The sequence below is a fragment of the Bufo bufo genome, chromosome 2, assembly GCF_905171765.1.
Source record: "Bufo bufo chromosome 2, aBufBuf1.1, whole genome shotgun sequence".
Classification (NCBI taxonomy): domain Eukaryota; kingdom Metazoa; phylum Chordata; class Amphibia; order Anura; family Bufonidae; genus Bufo; species Bufo bufo.
The window spans coordinates 322,985,273-323,008,368 of record NC_053390.1 but is presented as its reverse complement, the minus strand read 5'-3'; positions in this window follow the sequence as shown (position 1 = coordinate 323,008,368).

Genomic DNA, 23,096 nt, shown 5'->3' with positions numbered 1-23,096 from the left:
ATGAAAGTTGAGCCTGTGAAAAGGCGAATTTAATGAAAAAAGCTAAAAAATTGTTCCTCATATAAAGTAAAGTAATTGAATTGATTCATCTTTCTATTTTTTTCCCTTTAAATAAAAAATCTGCAACGTACACATGGTTAGACGCAGTTTGTAGAGCATGTGTGCAACAGATTAACAGACCTGGACTGAAAACCATCGGCCATGAGGAGAGCATGCAAACAATCCTGTCCAGGAAATATTTCTTTATTAATGATTTAAAATACATAAATGTTACTCAGTTTATTTTAGAGTAAGTTCTTCTTGACAGATCCTTTTTTAAACTTTTTAAAATCCATGTTAAAACAAGACATACACTCACCTAAAGAATTATTAGGAACACCTGTTCTATTTCTCATTAATGCAATTATCTAGTCAACCAATCACATGGCAGTTGCTTCAATGCATTTAGGGGTGTGGTCCTGGTCAAGACAATCTCCTGAACTCCAAACTGAATGTCAGAATGGGAAAAAAAGGTGATTTAAGCAATTTTGAGCGTGGCATGGTTGTTGGTGCCAGACGGGCCGGTCTGAGTATTTCACAATCTGCTCAGTTACTGGGATTTTCACGCACAACCATTTCTAGGGTTTACAAAGAATGGTGTGAAAAGGGAAAACATCCAGTATGCGGCAGTCCTGTGGGCAAAAATGCCTTGTGGATGCTAGAGGTCAGAGGAGAGTGGGCCGACTGATTCAAGCTGATAGAAGAGCAACGTTGACTGAAATAACCACTCATTACAACCGAGGTATGCAGCAAAGCATTTGTGAAGCCACAACACGCACAACCTTGAGGTGGATGGGCTACAACAGCAGAAGACCCCACCGGGTACCACTCATCTCCACTACAAATAGGAAAAAGAGGCTACAATTTGCACGAGCTCACCAAAATTGGACTGTTGAAGACTGGAAAAATGTTGCCTGGTCTGATGAGTCTCGATTTCTGTTGAGACATTCAAATGGTAGAGTCCGAATTTGGCGTAAACAGAATGAGAACATGTATCCATCCTCTGATGGCTACTTCCAGCAGGATAATGCACCATGTCACAAAGCTCGAATCATTTCAAATTGGTTTCTTGAACATGACAATGAGTTCACTGTACTAAAATGGCCCCCACAGTCACCAGATCTCAACCCAATAGAGCATCTTTGGGATGTGGTGGAACAGGAGCTTCGTGCCCTGTATGTGCATCCCTTAAATCTCCATCAACTGCAAGATGCTATCCTATCAATATGGGCCAACATTTCCAAAGAATGCTATCAGCACCTTGTTGAATCAATGCCACATAGAATTAAGGCCGTTCTGAAGGCAAAAGGGGGTCCAACACCGTATTAGTATGGTGTTCCTAATAATTCTTTAGGTGAGTGTATATTTTAATGATGTTTTTATAAGTGTTTTTAAGCTTCTTTTATAGATTGAGATTTTGTATAGGTGTTCACTCAGTGGCGACTCTAGGAACAATATATAGGGGGGGGGGGGGCACAAAGATACCATAGTCAAAAATGGGGGGGGCAAAAAACAAAATAAGTATATATAAATAAGATTACTAAATACGAGAGAATTGCGGTATGCAGGGATACATTTATAATAAAACAATTTACTTACAAAAGAAGCTATTCATTCGTCTGCTGTGCCGTCCTCTGCTTGCTTCCGCGGATTCTTTCTGTCTCTTGTTATGGTGGATCTGTGGGAGACACACTGTTATTATGCCTCTCATCACTCCCATATAAGCCCCCATGCCTCTCATTAGCCCTCATATCAGCCCTTTTGCCTCATTAGCCCCCATTATAAGCCCTTTTGCCTCATTAGCCCCCTTTATTCCTCTTATTAGCCCCCATTATGCCTCTTATCACTACCATATCAGCCCCCATGCCTCTCATTAGCCCCCATATCAGCCCTTATGCCTCATTAGCCCCATTATAAGCCCTTATGCCTCATTAGCCCCCATTATGCCTCTTATTAGCCCCCATTATGCCTCTCATCACCCCCATATCAGCCCCCATGCCTCTCATTAGCCCCCATATCAGCCCTGATGCCTCATTAGCCCCCATTATAAGCCATTATGCCTCATTAGCCACATTATGCCTCTTATTAGCCCCATATGCCTAATTAGCTCACATATGCCTCATTAGCCCCCATTGTGTCTCTAATTAGCCCTCATGATGCCTCTCATTAGCCCCTATTATGCCTTTCATTAGCCCCTATTATGCCTCTTATTAGCGCCCATATGCCTCATTAGCCACCATATGCCTCATTAGCCCCCATTATGCCCCATTATGCCTCTAATAGTCTAATTAGCCCCCATTGTGTCTCTAATTAGCCCCCATGATTCCTCTCATTAGCCCCTATTATGCCTCTCATTAGCCCCCATATGCCTCATTAGCCCCCATTATGCCTCATTAGCCCCCATTATGCCTCTAATAGCCCCCAGCAGCCTCATTTTTTTTATAAAATAAAAACCACTTACCTCTCCTGGTCCTGGATGCCGCCTGTAATTTTCTTTCTCCTCAGTCGACTGTGCTCTGAACTGGCGCGCACAGCGTGAGGTCACAGAGCGCCCTCACGCTGTGCGCAGCCCTGCACAGCCGACAGCCGAGGACCAGGAAGTGGTAAGTACAGAGCGTTCACCACTTCCTGGTCCTTCGGTACTAATGAGCGCTTCCATAATGGAAGCGCTCATTAGTATTCACCTGGGGGAATCAGCAGGGGGGCACCCGGTGGGGCAAAGAACAACATTGCCCCCCCTCTAGCAACGCCACTATGTTCATTTCTAGCCAAAAAGTACCACTGACCCGCCCAAATGACCCCTGTCGCATTTTTTAACAAAATGAGAATTTCTAAAAGAAAAAGGGCACATCAATATTCTGTGTGAAACCAGCCTTATTATGAATTATAGAAGCATTTAGATTTTATCAGAGGTTACCAATTATGGATTTAAACGGGTTCTCCGGGCTTTTAATATTGATGAGCTATCCTCAGGATAGGTCATCAATATCAGATCGGCGGGGGTCCGATACCTGGCACCCCTGCCAATCAGCTGTTTGCCGGAAAGGTGCACGCAGATGTGTCACTCTTCTGGCTTGCTGCTACTATGTCTATGGTGAGCAGGAAGAGAGATGGGAGATGGCACGTGAGTACTGCGCACGCCTTCCCTTCATACAGCTGATTGGCAGGGTTGCTGGGTGTCAGACCCCTGCTGAGGATAGGTCATCAATATTAAAAGCCAGGAGAACCCCTTTAACCACCTCAGCTCCCCTAGCTTAAACACCCTTAATGACCAGACCACTTTTTACAATTCTGCACTACACTACTTTCACGGTTTATTGCTCAGTCATACAACTTACCACCCAAATGAATTTTACCTCCTTTTCTTCTCACTAATAGAGCTTTCATTTGGTGGTATTTCATTGCTGCTGACATTTTTATTTTTTTTGTTATTAATCTAAATTTACCGAAATTTTTGCAAAAAAATGACATTTTTCACTTTCAGTTGTAAATTTTTTTTTTAAAAACTACATTTCTATATTAATTTTTCTCTAAATTTATTGTTCTACATGTCTTTGATAAAAAAAAATGCAATAAGTGTATATTTATTGGTTTGGGTAAAAGTTATAGCGTTTACAAACTACGGTACAAAAATGTGAATTTCCGCATTTTGAAGCAGCTCTGACTTTCTGAGCACCTGTCATGTTGTCCTGAGGTTCTACAATGCCCAGACAGTAGAAAACCCCCACAAATGACCCCATTTCGGAAAGTAGACACCCTAAGGAATTCGTTGATGGGCATAGTGAGTTCATAGAACTTTTTATTTTTTGTCACAAGTTAGTGGAAAATGTGTAAAAAATGTCCTGTGAAATCCTAAAGGTGCTCTTTAGAATATGGGCCCCTTTGCCCCCCTAGGCTGCAAAAAAGTGTCACACATGTGGTATCGCCATACTCAGGAGAAGTAGGGCAATGTGTTTTGGGGTGTATTTTTACATATACCCATGCTGGGTGAGAGAAATATCTCTGTAAAAGTCAACTTTTCCCATTTTTTTATACAAAGTTGTCATTTTAGAGAGATATTTCTCTCACCCAGCATAGGTATATGTAAAAAGACACTCCAAAACGCATTGCCCTACTTCTCCTGAGTACGGCGATACCACATGTGACACTTTTTTGCAGCCTAGGTTCGCAAAGGGGCCCAAATTCCCAAAACATGATGGCACTGTTTAGGGGAGGGGGGGATCTGTGGATGGCACTGTTTAGGGGGGGATCTGTGGATGGCACTGTTTAGGGGGGATCTGTGGATGGCACTGTTTAGGGGGGAGATCTGTGGATGGCACTGTTTAGGGGAGCGGGGATCTGTGGATGGCACTGTAGGCGGATCTGTGGATGGCACTGCCATCCACAGATCCCCCTACAGTGCCATCCACAGATCTCCCTCCCCGACGCTCACAGCAGTATATTTATAAACTAATCAGTAACTACTTTAACTTTAATCACTCACTGACGTCACGCGCCTGCGCCGCCTAGTGGGAGGAGCAGGCACGTGACGTCAGTGAGTGAGCGCCGCCCCCCCGCACTGCCTGCTATTACCGGAGCTAAGACAAAGTAAGATATCCCATATCCAAATAAATTATAATCCAAGTAAAAAGCTCAGCAATGAGCAATGATTAAAGTTAAAGTAGTTACTGATTAGTTTATAAATATACTGCTGTGAGCGGCGTGGCCCTGTATATTCTAACCCCTGTCACCATGGGAACGCCTGGGGGTTAGAATATACCATCGGATTTGAGTTTTTACGATCTCACTGAGCTCGTAAAACTCAGATCCGATGGTATATTCTAACCCCCAGGCAAGCGTCCCCGTCACCATCAGATCTTCTGAGTTACTCAGCCGCAAAACAAGCACACTTGCTTGTAATGTATATAATTCCACATGTGTTAATTCATAGTTTTGATGCCTTCAGTGTGAATCTACAATTTTCATAGTCATGAAAATAAAGAAAACTCTTTGAATGAGGTGTGTCCAAACTTTTGGTCTGTACTGTATATAGCTCTGGCAATGCGCGGATCCGCAAAACACATACGGATGTCTGAATGGAGCCTTACAGGGGGGTGATCAATGACAGGGGGGTGACCAGGGAGTCTATATGGGGTGATCACCCCCCTGTAAGGCTCCATTCAGACGTCCGTATGTGTTTTGCGGATCCGCAAAACACATACGGACGTCTGAATGGAGCCTTACAGGGGGGTGATCAATGACAGGGGGGTGATCAGGGAATCTAATATGGGGTGATCACCCACCTATCATTGATCACCCCCCTGTAAAACTCCATTCAGACGTCCGTATGTGTTTTGCGGATCCGCAAAACACATACTGACGTCTGAATGGAGCCTTACAGGGGGGTGATCAATGACAGGGGGGTGATCAGGGAGTCTATATGGGGTGATCAGGGGTTAATAAGGGGTTAATAAGTGACGGGGGGGGGTGTAGTGTAGTGGTGATTGGTGTTACTTACAGAGGTGCCTGTGTCCTCTGGTGGTCGATCCAAGAAAAAGGGACCACCAGAGGACCAGGTAGCAGGTATATTAGACGCTGTTATCAAAACAGCGTCTAATATACCTTTAAGGGGTTCAAAAAATCGCATCTACAGCCTGCCAGCGAACGATCGCCGCTGGCAGGCTGCTGATCCACTCGTTTACCTTCGGTTCCTGTGAATGCGCGCTCCTGTGTGCGTGCGTTCACAGGAAATCTCGCCTCTCGCTAGATGACGCGCTGGCGCGTGAAGGTGCCTGAATCGACCGCCTCCGGACCGCAATCCTGCGTTAGGCGGTCCGGAGGCGGTTAAAGGACCTTTCCTGAAACATACAGTAAACATTCTGTAAAGATGCAATATGACAAGAACCTAATAATCTCCTTGTCAACTAGTTTGTTCCTGATAATCTACTAGTGATTAGTGGCATAGACAAGAATTGTTTTCGCAATATTTCGCTAATTTTTCGCATAATATTCGCAATAAATTTGTGAATTCTAGAATTCACGATCTCCCATCATTATTTGCGCACTAATGATGCACATTTTTTTTTGCGCAATACGTGCAACTTCACATTTTATCTGATCTAAGTAGATATTACTGTTTGGTGCACTAAGTATTGTTGTGACATCACAGCACTATGTCTGCAGCATGTATGTATGGACAGCAGAGAAACAGTAATTCCTATCACACTACCTAACACCCTGCACTAGAACAGCTACACTATATCACTATCTAACCTACACTGACTATCTCCCACTAACTATCTATATTATATATATATGAGCTAACTAACTATCTAATGTAATTGGATAAGGAATAGGATCCAGATGAAAGCACAGAGCACAGCAATGACACTGCTCTCTGTCAGAACTGCAAAAAAAACCTGCAGAAAATGGCTGCTAAGGAGTTTCCTATATAGTAAGGGCTAGGCAACTTTCCTATTGGTTGCTAGGGATGTTGCTAAGCTAGGATAGAGATATCGCAGCCTTCTCATTGGCCCACAAGCAAGAAGCAGTGAGAGTACTGATAGAAAAAAAAACTAGAATATTCGCAATTATGAATACATAGCACTATATTCTAGATTTTCGCAAATTCTCGAAGTGCCGATATTCGCGATAAAAATTAGCGATTAGAATATTCTACCCAAAAGGGCAGCAGATCACCCAATCAGCAAGCAAAATACTCATTCGTTGGGTAAAACAATCGTTCATGCAGACACCTAAATGATTGTTTCTAGGCAGCAGATCTTGCTCTCTAAACAGCGATCTGCTGCCCAGGAACAATGCAGCCGTATGAGGAACAGCGACAGCAGGACCATCACTTGTCTGCATACTGTGAAGGCGAAGCGCTGCGTGTACATACTCCCGAGCTGAGAAGGAACGCTTCCTTCCAGTGCTGCATGTTAATGGGTTTTTATACTGTCTTTGGGACAGTCTAATAAATCCCTGCTGTAATAGTAACCTAGTAATATAGTTTATAAGGCTGAAAAAAAGACATCTGTCCATCCAGTTCAGCCTGTCATCCTGTTATCTCGAACTGACCACTTTCAGCAGGAAGAGCGTTTTCAGACCGTCCCTGAGAGGGCACTGACAGTGTAGTAGCATTGAGGGCAGGATGATGAAAGTATTCAAGTGGGTCACCGGGAACCCTTCCATCATCCTGCCCTGGCTGCTACTACACACTGTAAATGGAGCCTGAGAGAAGGGTATGGATGGGGGCGTACCCTCTGTCAACCCTCTTACCTCTCCTGCTGTGGACTCTGGTGCCAAAAGAAAACTGCTGTCAAAGAGTTGGCCTTAGATAACAAACATCACCTGATACTGGCTGATGGGGCGACAGCTTGCTGCACGTGATGCCAATAGCACGCATTCCAGCACCTCATCCACCCTGACTGTTTGGCTGCGGTGGGTCAATTGCAGTGACGTCAATTAAAGGGGCTGTGTCACATCAGCAAGTGGCATTTATCATGTAGAAAAAGTTAATGCAAGTCACTTACTAGGGGTGAGCGAATCGACTTCGGATGAAACATCCGAAGTCTATTTGCATAAAACTTTGTTTTAATACTGTACAGAGTAGGAGCTCAGTAGGGTATTAGAATGTATTGGTTCCGATGAGCCGAAGTTATTGCTTTGCGAAGTCTCGCGAGACTTCTCGCAATAACGTCATAAATTTATTTGTACTGTGAAAAAACCTTTTCCATGTGTTAACCTGGAACCGAACCCGAGTTCGGGAAATGTTTTTTTTGCACTGAAATTCGGCTAAGGCCTCATGCACACGGCCGTTGTTTTGGTCCGCATCTGTGCTGCAGTTTTGGCAGCTCGGATGCGGACACATTCACTTCAGTGTGGCCGCAAAAGTAGCGGACAGCACTCCGTGTGCTGTCCGCATCCGTTGCTCTATTCCGTGGTCCGAAAAAATAAATATAACCTGTCCTATTCTTGTCCGCGCTTTGCGGAAAAGAATAGGCAGTTATATTAAAGGCTCTCCGTGCCGTTCTGCAAATTGCGGAACGCACATAGACGCCATCCGTGTTTTGCAGATCTGCGATTTGCGGACCGCAAAAGACACATCGGTCGTGTGCATGAGACCTAAGGCTTCTCTTTTCAACAGATTTGCTGAGAATTTCGCCCTATGATTTGGAAAATTCAGTGTCCATCCCATGTGGACATGCCCTTAAAGTGGAAAGGGGAGTCTTTTTTTTTTTTTTTTTTAAAGGGGACAGTACGAGTAAAAAATGACAAATAATTACTGTGCAGGCCGCTGCAGCCAATCACCAGTACCACTGAGGACAGTGATTGGCTACAGCAGTCACATGCCATGTCGGTAACAAGCAGTGGCAGGAGGACTGGTAGTGTGAAGAATGGCGCTAGAGAAGAGGTAAGTATACTATAATTTTTTTATTTTACATCACTCAAAGGGTTTGTCCAATATTTTAGATTGTCTTGGACGACCCCTTTAAATGTGAACATCAGCTTTTTTCTGCTTTTAGCTGTATTATTATTGTAAGTGAATGTCAGATAATAAATATTACATCAACGTTGTTGTTTTGAGGCTTTTAAAGGCAATAACAATGCAGTCATTCATCTTTCCTTCTCTACAATGGTGCTTGTGCGGTAGCTCTTCAGCGGCTCGTCAATTGGCGGATTTTCTGCAAAGCTTTATGTCACTAATAGATGGATGAATCATGCTAACTTGCCTGTAGATCCCATCCGTGCTGGTAGTTGTTTTATCGCCCCCATAACGTCCAGCTATGACCTGTTTTCCTGAATATTCAAGCAGACGTCGTGTGCAGTATGAGGGGGCACCGTAACATTGGTTTGCAATTATTTTCCAGCTATGTGAGATTCATGATGTCTTTGTGCAGCCTTAGGGCACACGGGCAGAGACATGTTTTTTTCCTCCTAAGAAGTAAGTTGTCAGGGCTGTAATATATTTCATTTGCCACAGTACAAGATGAGTGATATTGAAACTGAGCAATGTCAAGTTCTGCAGGCGATGACACAGCTAGATAAACACTGCCGAAACTCTGTAATCATGCTCAAGAAGCAATAGTATCATTGGCCCCAGGGAATAATATCATTAGTAAGAAGGAATCATTTTGACTATTGTCATTATATGGCTAAATGATAGCAATTCGAACACATCTCAGCTGTTCCAGTGTTTGTTTCCTACTTAATAGCTGGTAACTCTCTCCAAAAATAACATGATGTAACAAGCTCACCCTCATTTTTCCCTGGAGGGGGCAGTATTTTACATTCTGCACTAATAATGAATTACTTTTCACCTAGCTGTCCTCTTTAAAGGGGAAGTAAACATAAATCATACAAATACATTTAATCCATAGGCAGGGGTGCACCTAGCCTTTCTGCTGCCTGAGGCAAAAACTGAGTATTCACTCTGGTGAAGTCTTCTCTTGATTGTTGACTTTGACACGCATACACCTACCTCCTGGAGAGTGTTCTTGATCTGGCCAACTGTTGTGAAGGGTGTTTTCATCACCAGGGAAAGAATTCTTCGGTCATCCACCACAGTTGTTTTCCGTGGTCTACCGGGTCTTTTGATGTTGCTGAGCTCAGGTGTGTTCCTTCTTTCTAAGAATGTTCCAAACAGTTGTTTTGGACACGCCTAATGTTTTTGCTATCTCTCTGATGGGTTTGTTTTGTTTTTTCAGCCTAATGATGGCTTGCTTCACTGACCGTGACAGCTCTTTGGATCTCATCTTGAGAGTTGACAGCAACAGATTCCAAATGCAAATAGCACACTTGAAATGAACTCTGGACCTTTTATCTGCTCATTGTAATTGGGATAATGAGGAAATAACACACACTTGGCCATGGAACAGTTGAGAAGTCAGTTGTCCCATTACTTTTGGTTCCTTAACAAGTGGGAGTCACATATGCAAACTGTTGTAATTCCCACACTGTTCACCTGATTTAGATGTAAATACCCTCAAATTAAAGCTGACAGTCTGCAGGTAAAGCACATCTTGTTCGTTTCATTTCTAATCCATTGTGGTGGTGTATAGAGCCAAAAATGTTAGAATTGTGTCAATGTCCCAATATTTATGGACCTGACTGTATGTCTACATGGTGATCCCCAAAGTGATGTCATAAACAATTTAGGAGAGATCTTGCAGACAAAGCACTTTGGGGGAGATTTAGCAAAACTGGTGTAAAAGAAAACTGTCTAACAACCAATCAGATTCCACCTTTAATTTTGGGGGCGGAGCTCCTGTGCTGTGTGTCTGTGTAAGGTTTTTATTTTCCTCTATAAATTTACTAGGAGTTGTAGTTCTTTCCTTATACTCACTCCCTGTAATGTCCTCTGACAGCCCATAAGAACATTCTAGAAATGCTGAGAGCTGTAGTTTTTTCCGATTATATCCTTCTCCATGTAATGGCCACTGATGCCCCATAATTGTCTGGAGATGCTGGGAGTTGCAGTTCTCTCCTCTTATTTTTCCTATACATGTAATGGCCACTGATACTCCATAATTATAGTCTGGACATACCAGACCAGGAGTTGTAGTTCTGTCCTCTTATACCCATCTCCTGCATTGCAGATGGTGGTGTGAAGTGGGACATAGGTGAGTTTTTTTGTTAGGGGGCTACTAGGGGCCTTATATTAATACTGCAGGTACTGTGGGGGCATTATTATTATTATTATTATTATTATTATTATTGGGCACAGAAAAATCAGCAGAAAGGCTAAGTTTCCCCCCCTGACCATGCCATATACTGTATGTGTTCTTAGGCTGAGGTCATACTGTATGTACACTGCAGTTCCAGTAATAGTGGTCCCTGAGACTGGAGCACGGGGACTGAATTGAAATATATACTATATACAGTTTGTTGCTCCTTCAGAGGTCCACCTAAAGTGTACCTTTATGTTAAAAAACCTTTGACAGAGCTCTGTCTCTCCTGCTGCAGGATATGGACTTGACCGGTAGGTATCCAAGTGCAGCGACCCCACAGTATGCCAGAACACTGTGAGAGAAGTGCTTATATAGAGTGCTGTCTCACCTAGGTGCTGGAGACAAACTCAAGAAGGGCTCATAAACTTTGGATTATAATCCTCCTTAGCACTGTGTGAGCGCTTCATTCTCCTCACTTTAGCAATCGGTGGGGTCTCAGCACTTAGACCCTCACAGATCAAAACTTTTGATAAGTAGTTATGACATCAGGGACACTTTAAAAACTGAACAATAGGCACGTATATTAGGGCAAGTTCAAGTTTCTAATTTAGAATGAAAAACTTTGTACTGCAGGACCAAATAGATTATATTCAAGACTTTTAAAAAAATTTAGTTTAATTACTGCCGTGCAACTGATCATATTTTTAGCGATCCTGTAGTGACTGGCATAGTGCCAGGGACTGGCACACAGCAAATATGGTGCTTGTTTGAAAAAAATGGCTCTGGGACTTTCCTAGGTAATTATAAACCAGTAAGCCTAATTTCCATTGTGGGAAATGTTTAAAGGACTATTAAGGGACTTTATTTATAAACAGACTGTACAAAAATATGTGGAAAAACATGGTTCCATGTAAAATCCTCTAAAAGACAAGGGGGCCCTGCCTTTCCCTAGAGAAGAAACAGTTCAGTCTCCAGACAAGGCTTCTTTACCCCAAGAGCTGTGAATCTGAAATTGTATACTGCAGTGATGCCCAACCTACGGCCCGCGGGCCACATCCGGTCCGCGAAGCCATGTGATGCGGCCCGCGCAGTGACTGTAGGCGGAGCTTGCAAGCAGTTGAAGAAGAAGGTGGTACACGCCTGGGCGGCTGCAGTGGCACAGTACCATTCCGAACTTCGTGGCAAATCAGGGAAGGAATGTAAGTATAATAAGCTCTGTGACTGTACAGTGTTGTGTCCGTGTCTCTCACTGCTGTCGTTCCCGTGGGTAAATGTTTGTAAGGGCAGTGCTGAGCTCCTACTGTGCTGTGAAGGGCTCACAATTCTGTATGTTGGGGAAGTGCTGTGTCTGTATTCGTGCGCTGTGCTGGTCCTTGTGACCGGACTGTACGGAGGAAGGAAGGGCTGACTCTTAATGGTGGGCATAGGCGGCAGTGGTCTGTGTGTGAGCAGTATGGTTTCAGGAGTGAGTGTGGCTGGTGCTGGTACCTTAGTAAGGAAAGTTGGGATATCCTGAAGGGCCAAAGGTATCCATGTGGCAGGGGAGCCAGCAGTATATGGCTTTGAGGAGTAAGAAGGGAACCCCTTCTTGTTTGGGAAGGCCAGGACATTGGTGGTGTTCATTGGTCTTAGTTGGAATTGTGACACTTGTAGTGGTGGTCTGAGCTGTGGCTGGCAGTAGACAGAGTAATAATGCTCATATGTGTCACCTTCACAGTAGTAATGGTCACATGTGCCCCCTTCATGGTAAAAATGCCCAGATGTGCCCCCTTCATGGTAAAAATGCGCAGATGTGCCCCATTCATGGTAAAAATGCGCAGATGTGCCCCCTTCATGGTAAAAATGCCCAGATGTGCTCCCTTCACAGTAGTAATGCTCACATGCCCCCTTCACAGTAGAAATGCTCACATGTGTCCCCTTCTCAGTAGTAATGCTCACATGTGCCCCCTTCATCAGGGGCGTACATAGAAAGCACTGGGCCCCATAGCAAGAATCTAAATTGGGCCCCCATTCACCTTTTATAGCCCCTCCCACTACCCATTCCAGGCCTCTCTCTTTGTTCCATGAACTATGCTTGCTGCTGCGTTTTTTAATTTATGCCATCAGGGCCGGATTGGGATTACAAAACAGCCCTGGCACACAAAAGAGGTATAATAGATGCAGTGTGTACAGATGTATAGTGTATACAGCAGTGTACTGATATTTGAGGAACGTGGTATAATATATGCAGTGTGTACAGGTATATAGTATATAGTATATACAGCAGTGTATTGATATGTGAGGTACAGGGTATAATATATGCAGTGTGTACAGGTATATAGTATATACAGCAGTGTCTTGATATGTGCAGTACAGGGTATATTATATGCAGTCTGTACAGATATATAGTATATACAGTAGTGTAATATGTGAGGTACGAGGTATAATAGATGCAGTGTGTACAGATATATTGCATATACAGCAGGAACTGACATTTGAGATACGAGGTATAATAGATGCAGTCTGTACAGATATATTGTGTATATATAGCAGCTGCTAACATGTGAGGTATGAGGTATAAATTACAGCTCGTACCTCACATATCAATCCACTGCTGTATATACAATATACCTGTACACACTTCATCTATTTTACCTCGTACCTAACATATAAGTACACTGCTGTATATACTATATATCTATACACACTGCATATATTATACCTCGTATCTCACATATCAGTACACTGCAATATATACTATATACAGTATCTGTACATATTGCATCTCTAAGGGTCCATTCACACGTCCGTTTTTTCTTTCCTGATCTGTTCCGTTTTTTCAGGAACAGATCTGGACCAGATCTGGACCCATTCATTTTCAATGGGTCCTGGAAAAAATCAGACATTGAGCTGTCCGTTTTTTTCCAGGACCCATTGAAAATGAATGGGTCCAGATCTGGTCCAGATCTGTTCCTGAAAAAACGGAACAGATCAGGAAAGAAAAAACGGACGTGTGAATAGACCCTAATACTGTGTAATATATGCAGTGGGTGTGTGTGTGTGTGTGTATATATATATATATATATATAATATATACAGAGCAGTGTATTGATGTGAGGCATACAAGGTATAATACTGTAGATGCAGTGTTTACAGAAATATGTGGTCAGTTATGCATTATGGTCACTGCGTGTGAGGTACATGAGGTAGTGGTCACTGTAACTGTCTGAAGTATTATACATCAGTGAGCAATGAGTAAAACAGGGCATGTGTGGGGGAGGGGGGTGATGAGAAGTGGAGGACCTCCTTTTACCACTCCATTCCAGTCTGTATGGATCAATGAAGAGCTGATTGTGAACTTCTAATACTTGCTGTTAGGGGTTGAAGGACCTGTGATGATGTCATCACAGGTCCTGGCAGATGTACCTTTCAAACCTAGGAACTACACCATCTTTGGTGCAGTTCCTTTGCTAGATCCTGCAGGACCTGTGATGCTGAAGATGATGTCATCACAGGTCCTGGCAGATGCACTGTTCTAACCTGGGAACTACACTTTACACTGTGCAGTTCCCTTACAGGACCTGTGATGACATCATCAAAGGTCCTTTAGTTTTAGAACGATAGACAGGAGACATGAGGGGGCGGGGCCTTTCCTCCACTGGGGCCCCTCTTCCTCACGGGCCCCATAGCAGCTGCGTGGTCTGCCTATATGGTAGGTACGCCACTGCCCTTCATGGTAAAAATGCCCAGATGTGTCCCCTTCTCAGTAGTAATGCTCACATATGCCCCATTCACTGTAATAATGCTCACATGTGCCCCCTTCACAGTAGAAATGCTCACATTTGCCCCCTTCACAGTAGTAATGGTCACAGGTGCCCCCTTCACAGTAATAATGCTCACATGTGCCCCCTTAATGGTAAAAATACCCAGATGTGCCCCCTTTACAGTAGTAATGCTCACATGTGTCCCCTTCTCAGTAGTAATGCTCACATGTGCCGCCTTCATAGTAAAAATGCCCAGATGTGCCCCTTCACAGAAAAAATGTCCAGATATTTGCCCCTTCACAGTAGTAATGCTCACATGTGCCCCCCTTCACAGTAGTAATGCTCATGTGTCCCCTTTTCAGTAGTAATGCTCACATGTGCCCCTTTCATGGTAAAAATGCCCAGATGTGCCCCCTTCTCAGTAGTAATGCTCACATGTGCCCCCTTCACAGTAGTAATACTCACATGTGCCCCCTTCACAGTTGTAATGCTCATATTTGACGCCTTCATGGGAAAAATGTCCAGATGCACCCCCTTTACAGTAAAAATGTCCAGATGTGCCCCTTCACAGAAAAAATGTCCAGATATTTGCTCCTTCACAGTAGTAATGCTCACACGTGCCCCCCTCACAGTGTTTGCATTTCTTTCTGGCAAAGCTACCTAGTTCTGGTCCGCAAAATTTATACCATGTCTAGTGCGGCCCTCAGACGGAAAATGGTTGGGCACCACTGGTCTACTGTATATGAGGAGGTGGTCACATCCCTTTCCTTCATCCACATCCTGTACCAACTATAGCAAATATGTAACTATACTGTTCAGTAGCTTAATTCACTTGCAGGCTTTACACAACATTAGCCAGTTCCCACCAATAGACTTTAAACGCTCAGCCGTTCGAGACATATCTTTGCACTGACGTTTTAAACGGGGAGACATCTGGCAGTGACAGCAGGGGGCCCCATAGGGAAGGCAGGGGTGGTAATGTGTACAAACCATAGCCATGTATGGATGGCACAGCCAGGGTTAACAATCCTGGCTCAGCGCTTGTAAGAGGTTAGATATGAGCTACCCTTGGGGTCAGTCCAGACTGGAGTTTGAAGAGAGAGAAAGCTGCGACTATTCTCCCTCTCCTTAGGCCCAGAAAGCACCAAAAGACTCAGATCTCTACATGATCTACAGAAGGAGAGAAGGAGAAAGACAAAGGAGAGAACTTCAGACCCTAGATTCTGCATGGCCGAGCATTGAAGTCAGTAAGGTAACCTGCTACCAAAAGCAGTTAAGACTTTACTGCAGTGAGGGACACTGTTAAGATACCTTTCATACTCAGACACGACTTGGCCAGTTGTATCACTAAAACCCTATATCCCACAGTAGACATTACAGTCACTATTACAAGAGTATGACTGCCGGCCATAGATTCTACAGGAGACTTGATACAGATAGGTAGGGTAGAGGGCTATAACTCCCATCTTTGCCTAAATGCATACACCACTATCTGGGAGAGAATGGCACTGTGTACATTTAGGACTGTCTGCTATAATTGGATCTTCTACATTTCCCATTCTGCACTTAAGTAAAAGATGTTTTGTTCAGCTACATCTGGCCTCGTTACTGACTCCTGCACCATATGCCGGCCATTGAACTCCACACCCCCTGCCTTGCACCCATACAAGCACATAACATCACAGGCACCTCAGCTACCTTCAGAAAGGAGCTCTAGGACCAGGGTGTGCCCAGAGCCAAGAAAGGGTATCTCCTCCTCCTTTATCTGCACATTTTATTGGAAAAAATGTAACTTTTTATTTTCATAGCCAATTGTTTCTAAATTCTATGAAATGCCTGTTGGGTCAAAGTGCTCACTACACACCTTGGAAAATTGCTTGAGGGGTGTAGTTTCCAAAATGGGGTCAATTTCGGGGGCTTTTGCAGATCCTTTAACAGGACAGCCTATACTTACTATCTAAATTTCTAAATAAGGATGCTAATGGTAATTATCAGACAGAAGAAATAATACAGAAAATGTGATTTTATGGTATAATAAAATAAATTATATTAAATAAGATATTATATTTCAGGTCATCTTAAAGGGGTTATCCGAGTTATTTTTTTGTTCTTTCTATGTTCCTAACTGGGCAAATATAACAGCTTTCCAATTCACTCACTTTATCTCCAGTGGCTGGTTTCTCAGATTTCACTGAGGGTCACATGACCTGTGATGTCAGCTTCTCTCCCTGCTGTGATAAAGGTTGTTTACAAGCCTGTAAACGAAACGTCACTGTGCTGGCCACGCCCCCTTCACTGCCGGCTGTGTGCTCTATCCTAGGAATCTTAACCCCTTCAGCTGCACAGACTCAGGGCTGAAGTGTTTACTGTGTAGCTGCAGGCAGTGAGGAGACAAATGCTGGGCACAGGAGCTGAAAGAGAAGTTCTGCAAGCATTACAGGTAGGGGGAAGATCCTGTGTGTATTAGCAGTGTCATTATATAAGTGGAACTCGTAGTTGATTCTCCCAGCACTCAGGGCAGCTCTTGTATCCACTCCCTTAGCAGTGTCATTGTACAGCTGGGACTTGTAGTCCTACACATACAACATGCTGCTGAGTCTCCCAGCAGGCAGACATATCACTCAGGGCAGCTCTTGTATCCACTCCCTTAGCAGTGTCATTATACAGCTGGGACTTGTAGTCCTACAAATACAACATGCTGCTGAGTCTCCCATGTCACTCAGGGCAGCTCTTGCATCCACTCCCTTAGCAGAGCAGGGGGAGGGGCAGAGATTGTTTTTATTGCATGTAAACAAAGGGCCAGAAAAGAACCAGAGAAATGAGGAAATATATATATATAATATATATTTTGCATAAAACTTGCTTAGCTCAGTTATATATCAGATTTTCAGTGCTATATTATTTTTTTTCATAACTCGGACAACCCCTTTAACATTAGTGGAATTGTACGCAATTAGTGAACTTGTCTAAAACCTGTTCATAATATTTGTTATTGTTAATAATTAATATGCTGACTTAATGTCATATGATCTAACATCGGATCTGTACATTATATAAACTGTAGCTGAATTCATGATTAATAGTTATGGACTACTGTAGACCACAGCTCTATTGACATCCAATAAAAATATTAATAAAAGATCTGACCGTGTTGCTGCACCTTTGAGAGCTTTAGAAGTATACAAAATCTGTTCCATATCATACTGTAGAAGTAAATTTTCAAACATGACATAGCACCCCAAAATAATTCCATCAATATCTGCTGTCCCAAGGGGTTATGAGAGATGGGTGCTCCTGAATTCGACAACTTCCTGAGCTACTGCACTGTTTTCTGTGAACTCCAGCACTTGACTTGCACAGGAGCTGCTCAATAAAAAATATTAAGAAAGCAATTATGTAAAAAACCCTCAAATGGCCCATTTCAACTAGGGTCTCTGTCACTACTTTATACTTTGCTCAGGTAAGAAAGCATAAAACTGGTGACTGATTCCCTTTACAGTGGTGTTTAAAAGTTTGTGAATCTTTCAGTATTTTCTATATTTCTGCATAAATGTGACAAGTCCAAAAAGTAGATAAAGATAAATAAATCGAACAAAATAAGTCAAAGGTATTAGACTTTGTAATTTATTTTTTTAGAAAAATGATCCAATATCACATGTCTGTGAGTGGCAAAAGTATGTGAACCTTTGCTTTCAGTATCTGGTGTGACCCCCTTGTGCAGCAGTGACTGCAACCAAAATGTTTCTAGTAATGTTGATTAGTCCTGCGCAGAGAAGTTTTAGCACATTTCTCCATAGACAACATGAACTGTTCGCTTCAGGTCCTTCTACAACATTTGTATTGGATTAAGGTCAGGGCTCTGACTTGGCTAAAACTTTAACTTTATTCTTATTTAACCATTGTTTGGTAGAACAACTTGTGTGCTTAGGGTCGTTGTATTGCCACGTGACCCACTTTCTCTTGAAATTCAGCTCATGGACAGATGTCCTGACATTTTCCTTTAGAATTTTCTTGGATAATTTAGAATTCATTATTCCATCAATGATGGCAAGATGTCCTGGCCCAGATGCAACACAACAGACCCAAACCACGATACCTTCACCACTGTTTCAGAGATGGGATGCTGGAAATATAATGCTTCTCATTTAAACAAAAAAGTTGTATTTTGGTCTCATCCGTCCATAAAACATAGTTCTGATAGCCTTCTGGCTTGTCCAGGTGATCTTTAGCAAACTGCAGAAGGGCAGCAATATTCTTTTTGGAGAGTAGTGGCTTTCTGCTTGCAATCCTGCCATGAGTACCATTGTTGTTCAGTGTTGTTCTGATGGTGGACTCATGAACATTAACATTAACACTAACGTGAGAAAATTATTTAGTTGTTAGTGGTTACCTTGGGTTCCTTTGTGACCTCGTGGACAATTACATGCATTGTTCTTTGCATCGTCTTTGTTGGTCAACCACTCCTGGAAGGGTGAAAATGGTCCTGAATTCCCCCCATTAGTACTGTCTGTCTAACTGTGGATTGTGGAGTCTAAACTCTTTAGAGGTAGTTTTATAACCTTTTCCACCCCGATGAGCATCAGAAACAGTTTTTCTGTGGTCCTCATACATCTCCTTTGTTCAAACAACTTCCACAAATGTGTTGTGAAGATCAGACTTTGATAGATCTGTTCTTTAACCCCTTCATGACCTTGCCATTTTTCACCTTAAGGACCAGGCCATTTTTTGCAAATCTGACATGTCACTTTATGTGGTGATAACTTTAAAATGGTTTTACTTATATAGGCCATTCTGAGAATGTTTTCTCATCACATATTGTACTTTATGACAGTAGTAAAATTGAGTCAAATTTTTTATTTATTTATTAAAAAATGACAAATTTACCCAAATTTTTTTTTAATTAGCAAATTTCCAAATTTCCATTTCTCTACTTTTATAATAGATAGTAATACCTCCAAAAATAGTTATTACTTTACATTCCCCATATGTCTACTTCATGTTTGGATCATTTTGTGAATGCCATTTTATTTTTTGGGGACGTTAGAAGGCTTAGAAGTTTAGAAGCAAATCTTGAAATTTTTCAGAAAATTTCCAAAATCCACTTTTTAAGGACCAGTTCAGTTCTGAAGACACATTGTGAGGCTTACATAATAGAAACCACCCAAAAATGACCATTTTATAAACCACCCCTCAAGGTATTCAAAACTGATTTTATAAACTTTATTAACACTTTAGGTGTTCAACAAGATTTAATGTAAAATGGAGATGAAATTTCAGAATTTCACTTTTTTGTCAGATTTTCCATTTTCATAATTATTTTTTCCACTAACAAAGCAAGGGTTAACAGTCAAACAAAACTCAATATTTATTGCCCTGATTCAGTTTACAGAAGCACCCCATATGTGGTTGTAAACTGCTGTACAGGCACACGGTATTGTGCAGAAGGAAAGGAATGCCATATGGTTTTTGGAAAGCAGGTTTCACTGGGATAATTTTAAGCTGCCATGTCACATTTGAAGATCCCCTGATGCACCCCTAGAGTAGAAACTCCAAAAAGTGACCCAATTTTAGAAACTACACCCTCAAGGTATACAAAACTGATTTTACAAACTTTGTTAACCCTTTAGGTGTTCCACAAGAATTAATGGAAAAAAGAGATGAAATTTCTGAATTTCATTTTTTTGGCAGATTTCCATTTTAATCTATTTTTTCAGTTACAAAGGAAGGGTTAACAGCCAAACAAAACTCAATATTTATTGCCCTGATTCTGTAGTTTACAGAAACACCACATATGTGATCGTAAACTGCTGTACGAGCACACGGCATTGCGCAGAAGGAAAGGAATGCCATATGGTTTTTTGAAGGCAGATTTTGCTGGACTGGTCAAAAACACCATGTCCCATTTGATGCACCCCTAAAGTAGAAACTCCAAAAAAGTGACCCCATTTTGGAAACTACGGGATAAGGTCAGTTTTGTTGGTACTCTGTTAGGGTACATATGATTTTTGGTTGCTCTATATTACACTTTTTGTAAGGCAAGGTAACAAAAAATAGCTATTATTTGTTATTTACAACGTTCATCTGACAGGTTAGTTCATGTGGTATTTTTATAGAGCAGGTTGTTACGGACGCGATAATACCAAATGTGACTACTTTTTTTGGTTGTTTTAGTTTTACATAATAAAGCATTTTTGAAACAAAGATTTTTTAGTGTCTCCACATTCTGAAAGATGTTTTTTTTTTTTTGGGAGACTATCTTGTGTAGGGGCTCATTTTTTTGGGGATGAGATGAGCTGTTTGGTACTATTTTAGGGTGTATATGACTTTTCGATCGCTTGCTATTACACTTTTTGTGATGTAAGGTGACAAAAAATGGCTTTTTTGACACAGTTATTACTTTATTATTTTTACGGTGTTCATCTGAGGGGTTAGTTCATGTGATAGAGCAGGTTCTTAAGGATGTGGCGATACCTAATATGTCTACTTGTTTTTATTTATGTAAGTTTTACACAATGATATTATTTTTGAAACAAAAAAAATCATGTTTTAGTGTCTCCATAGTCTGAGAGCCCTATTTTTTTCAGTTTTTAGGCGATTGTCTTAGGTAGGGTATAGTTTTTGCGGCATGAGATGTCGGTATGATTGGCACTATTTTGGGGTGCATATGACTTTTTGATCGCTTGCTATAACACTTTTTGTGATGTAAGGTGGCAAAAAATTGCTTTTTTGTCACCGTTTAAAAAAAAAAAAGTGGTAATGTGGTATTTTTATAGAGCAGGTTGTTATAGATGTGGCGATACCTAATATGTATACTTTTTTTTTAATATACTTGTTTTACACAATAACAGCATTTTTTCACCACCTCCTGTCCGCCTGTTGACTATAAACATCCTGGAGGTGTTTCTCTATCTCTGAATGGACGTTTCTGAACGTCCATTCAGGGATCGCAGCTGCACGCTAATCTTGCAGCTGCAGATCGGGTTGCCCGCTGTCAGTGAAAGCAGGGCAACCCAGAGAGAAGGCAAGGACAGTTCCCAGGTGTCCCTGCCTTCTAGATCGCTGTATACACAGCGCTCACAGAGCGCTGTATATACAAAGCAGGAAGCGATATGCGCTTCCTGTTCCGGCCCGGCGGTCACAGGAAAAATCAATAGTGAAAAAAAGAAAAAGTGAAGTTAAATGTCCCCCAGAGGTCTTGTATGACCTTATGGGGGACGAAAAGGTTAAATAAAAAATAAACAAAAAAGGTTTCACATTTAAAAAAAAAAAATTCCCCAGGTAAGGAATTTTCCATTTTTTTTTTTTAAATAGAATATTTTTTTATAAAATAGACGTATTTGGCATTGCCATGTCCGTGACGGTCGATTCTATAAATATATCACATGATCCACCCAGTCCGATAAACACCATAGGAAAATATAAAAACTGTGTAAAAAAAAAGCCATTTTTGTCACCCTACATCACAAAAAGTGCAACACCAAGTGATCAAAAAGGCGTATGTCCCACAAAATGGTACCAATAAAACCGTCACCTTATTCTGCAAAAAATTAGCCCCTACATAAGAAAATCACAAAAAAAAAAAAATATATAGCTCTCAGAACATGGAAAACCTATAGAAGAAACGAAGCTGACTACGTACTGTTATCAAATATCATAAATACTTTATTAGTTGCAAAACATGATATATATCAGGGACATAATCATTAACCACCTCCGGACCGCCTAACGCAGGATCGCGATCCGGAGGTGGCAGCCCTGCGCACAGTCACGCATATATGCGTCATCTCGCGAGACGCGAGATTTCCTGTGAACGCGCGCACACAGGCGCGCGCGCTCACAGGAACAGAAGGTAAGAGAGTTGATCTCCAGCCTGCCAGCGGCGATCGTTCGCTGGCAGGCTGGAGATGTGTTTTTTTAACCCCTAACAGGTATATTAGACGCTGTTTTGATAACAGCGTCTAATATACCTGCTACCTGGTCCTCTGGTGGTCCCCTTTGTTTGGATCGACCACCAGAGGACACAGGTAGCTCAGTAAAGTCCCACCAAGCACCACTACACTACACCCCCCCCCGTCACTTATTAACCCCTTATTAGCCCCTGATCACCCCATATAGACTCCCTGATCACCCCCCTGTCATTGATCAACCCCCTGTAAAGCTCCATAAGACGTCCGCATGATTTTTACGGATCCACTGATAGATGGATCGGATCCGCAAAACGCATCCGGACGTCTGAATGAAGCCTTACAGGGGCATGATCAATGACTGTGGTTATCACCCCATATAGACTCCCTGATCACCCCCCTGTCATTGATTACCCCCCTGTAAAGCTCCATTCAGATGTCCGCATGATTTTTACGGATGCACTGATAGATGGATCGGATCCGCAAAACGCATCCGGACGTCTGAATGAAGCCTTACAGGGGCATGATCAATGACTGTGGTTATCACCCCATATAGACTCCCTGATCACCCCCCTGTCATTGATTACACCCCTGTCATTGATCAACCCCCTGTAAAGCTCCATTCAGATGTCCGCATGATTTTTACGGATGCACTGATAGATGGATCGGATCCGCAAAACGCATCCGGACGTCTGAATGAAACCTTACAGGGGCATGATCAATGACTGTGGTTATCACCCCATATAGACTCCCTGATCACC